This window comes from Egretta garzetta, unplaced genomic scaffold, assembly GCF_000687185.1.
Source record: "Egretta garzetta isolate BGI_Z169 unplaced genomic scaffold, ASM68718v1 scaffold467, whole genome shotgun sequence".
NCBI classification, from domain to species: domain Eukaryota; kingdom Metazoa; phylum Chordata; class Aves; order Pelecaniformes; family Ardeidae; genus Egretta; species Egretta garzetta.
In genome coordinates, this window is record NW_009260196.1 from 2521560 (window position 1) to 2525798 (window position 4239).

Below are 4239 nucleotides of genomic sequence, written 5' to 3' on the forward strand. Positions count from 1 at the left end.
CTCCGGGCGCCCTCAGCGGCCGAAGGGAGGGAGGCCGGCCGTGCTCTGCTGAAGTGCCGGTCGTTGTGGGAAACCGTCTGGAATTAAAAAAAGGCGTCCCGGACATTTCGAGCCCTTCACGGTGGTGTTGTGTCCAGTCTTCAAAATGTGCACGCACCTGCAGCCCCTAGGAAACAGCCGAGCCGGTAGCACGAGGGAGGCAGTTAGTGCCATGGACAGAATCTCAGCAAAAGCTTCAAATTTGTATGAAGAACATCCTTGCCTGTTGTTCTTAAGTGTTGCTCGTAAGTGAAATCTCAAGGACATTTCGAGCCCTTCACGGTGGTGTTGTGTCCAGTCTTCAAAATGTGCACGCACCTGCAGCCCCTAGGAAACAGCCGAGCCGGTAGCACGAGGGAGGCAGTTAGTGCCATGGACAGAATCTCAGCAAAAGCTTCAAATTTGTATGAAGAACATCCTTGCCTGTTGTTCTTAAGTGTTGCTCGTAAGTGAAATCTCAAGGCCTTTACAAGTGGCTTTTATGCTTACTTGGAGTTGAAACAAGAAAATCAGTTAGCGTACCTTCCCACTGGTGTTAAGCCCCAGACACATTGACTTTTCTCAAACAAAATTATTGAAATATCGCAGTTATACTCTCTTTTTGAAACCTTGTTAACACACCAAAGTTATAGTGCAAACTGAGAACCACATTTCAGAAACTTCATGTTTGTGTGAGTGAGGACAAACGCTATCTGATTTTTCCATGCTAGTTTTATATATTCAGATGAGGATAAATGAATATCATCACATGTATTCAGTGTAAAAGAACACAGATGAGATTACAAAAAGAACCTCTTTCTGTAGGGACAAAAATAAGCAAATAGTTTTCTCAAATGGCACTACACGTGAAGCAATAATAAGGAACAAAATGATGCAATACTTGCAACGTTTTCTCTAGCCATAAATATGGTAACATTTGGTGTAAGGTTCTCTCTCATCACAGCTATATGGTTGATTGAGTATTTTCCTTGGAGTTTAACTGGCAGTCATTAGGTAGAAATTCTAAATAAAAAAATGGTATTCCTTTTTTTTTATTGTTTAAATTCAATGATGAGATTCATTAGCGAAGGATTGGGGTTAAATTCCAGCGCTTTGCAATCACTGAGAAAAAATGCTTCCATTAGGACCAAGTTTGCTCCATATTGGTACCCTTAAGTCCTGCCATGCTTTGGTTGGTGCAGCTTTGTACACAAAAAGTAAAGGTTAGGTACTAATGACTTGCAAGCACTTTTGATTTGACAAGAGGGAAATTATTTTCTAAGCGCTAATTTTAATTGCAGAGCTCATTTCTGAGTTATGGGCAGTTGGGTAAACTTAAGCAGTGTTTCTAAATCACAGAAAACAAATGTATTTTGAGTTGTTTCATTTATTATTAGCAGACAGATATAACGTGTAAATTAAAGCTTGGGAAACACTTGTGGAAATATTTTGGCAAATATGTAAGTTGAATAACAAAAAAGGCAGACTTCTGAAAGAAATGGGATGTAGCGATAAGCTTTGCATTTTGAATGTCTAATTTAAACTTTTTGCACAGTATGTTATGGTAAATCCTTTCCTATCACACTGATACATTTCATTTCTGGTACTGAAGTCCTTATGTTGCTTTCACAGAAACTCACTACAAATTTCAGACACTTCAGTTGCACTGAAGAAGTGTTACAATTGTTTGCGTATTCAAGTAAACCCAAGCCAAAGCTGTAAATTACCACTTTGAATACTTTTTCTTACATCTTTTGTATGCTGTCATTTTGTATTTGTCACTATACTTATTAGGAGCCCATTTTCACCCGTGTTGTAAGTCCTAGTGTTTGCAGGAAGCAGGATTGTGAAATATTTCTGTCATTTTATAATATAAAAAGAGATCTGAAATCTATTTACATCTCAATGAAGAGAATTTGCTGGGTAAACAGTCCTGCTCTGTTGCCTTTTCAGCAAACATTGGGATGGTTAAAGTCTCCCGTGAGGAACTTAAGCTGTTAGTTCAATGCTGCAAAGTTGTGCTTTGTTTAAATGGGAGATCTCATTCCTCAGAAACCAAGTGCTTCGTGTATTCAAAGGTACTGATGTTAGTGGTAGGGACAGTATTAAGTATTTTATCTGGCATGCACATCTCAAGTGGCCAAAGGGAAACAAACTGGATTATTTCCTTGCTGCTCTTTGTTTCTAAATTCAGATTAAAGGGCCATCCAATAAACCCACAAAACCAGTGAGGTTGCGTAGGTTTCACTAGACATCTGACCTGGCAGGCAACCAGATTATTAGTGGCGGTGTTATGCAACATGGAGAGATCCCTGTTGAATTGCAGAATCTTGATTCGGTTTGGCAGCTTACAAGCAGGAGAAAATGTCTTTGTGGAACATTTCATACGAAAGGTGGTGGGACGTAGTGCCTTACCATGCTGTTTTGTCAGCTTACAGTAAGACGTAACACACACTGAAAACATGACCATCTTTTTTTGCATTGAAAAACCAAACATTTATTGAATAGCAGGCAAAGGCCATACAGGCACGGTAAGGCTAAATTTGCAGCCAGGGAAGTCTTCCTCAGAAGTTGTATCTTGCTTGATTACAATGCTAGGGACATTGACAGAAGCACTTCTTTTCAATGAGTAGTCTCCACCTCTGTTGCAGTAACCCATGTTAGATCCAACTTACCTTATTATTTATGTCCGCCTTTTCCTCTGGTTTTCTTTTGCGGGAAAAGGTACAACTCACTGGATAAGCAGATAAGCAGAATGTTGGCAATCACTGCCATGAATAAATTAGCAATTATTTTAAAAGGTGAGTCTACGATTTTTAGAAGAAATGAATTCTGAAGACCTGACTTTTGTTTTCACACCTTTGATTCACTAGAATTTCAGGATAGTTTCTTATTTGCATTGGTTTAAAGGAGCGTAGTCTCACAGCCTAGTTGCTTACTTTCAGCTCCATTTGGAATCACTGGTATTTGTGCTCCAAGGGAGAAAATTGGAAGATGAGTATTTGTATTCAGTTCCATCAGGGTGGGCAAGCAATTGAATTTAAGCATTTTTCGGCTTAGCTTGATTCTGATGGCTTCTACAGAAGAGGTGGTGGGGTTGAATTTCATGCTTAAACGGGGCATTCTGCACCTGAGTAATACAGCAGTTCAGATTTTGATGAAAAAAGGGCTTCCTTGAGTAGCTTAGCTTTCACTGTGTTATGTAGGCAGCATTTTGCTTATGTTGGTAATGACAAATTAATCCATTGTACTTGGTTCTCACTGACTAGCATGGCTTTGTTATATTTTCATTTGCAGGCTTTGCAAGAGGAAGGTAATACTTAAAATCACTTTGATACTCCTAAAAAAAATGTTTATATTACGTACCCCTTCAGAAAGAATTGAAATCTGGAAATAGACTTACTACTCAGCAAATCATTCATATAGGTTAAAATGTGCTAACCTTGCAAACTATAGGCAGTGGGATTTTTAGGATAAGTGGTTGCTCAATAGAGCAGTCAAAATGAAAAATAGTTTTGTGAAACACGGCAGTCATTTTCATTTAAAGATGAAACAATTTTTCATTAAACTCTTCAGTTACGATCAACAACCTTGGGAGGGTTTGTATCGGTTGTAGGAGCCTTCTAAACTATGTTACTCTCCACCAATGACAAAAATGTCAACTTGGGCATATGCCGAAGATTTGTGCTTGGGGCAAGAGTGGGAAAAATTCCTGTCCCGGCTCTCTGGGTGAGCTGTCATGTGCCTTGCTTGATCTGTCAGACTGGTGGCAACTTGCCCTTCAGTGTCACTCCCCTTGACAGAAGTGTGCAACTGAGTGTTTGGGCTGGTGAGGAGTTGCAGTCTTGCTGCTTAGCAAATCACATCAGTAGCTTTTTTGCGGTAGAAGTTTTATAACAGCTTCAATGAAATAGTATTTTCGAAGGAGTCACATTTTCGACACTAAAGCAGAACATTCAGCAGTGTTGTTGGTCATTTGCATTAGGTTTTCTTGCACTAATACATGTTCTGTCAGAAACATTTCCAGAAGTGCTAATTATACCTTTACTGTTGGGGAGGCAGCAGGTATGGTGGATTTTTGCTTCTGATGCCGGCCCTGTTCAGGGTTAGTACAGAGAGATGTTGATCGTGAACTTCACGAGGAGCTGGATGTGATTCCAGGGGAACCAAGACGCCGCGGGCAGGGTTGCGCAAAATCTACTTTGCAGATTTTGTGCATGC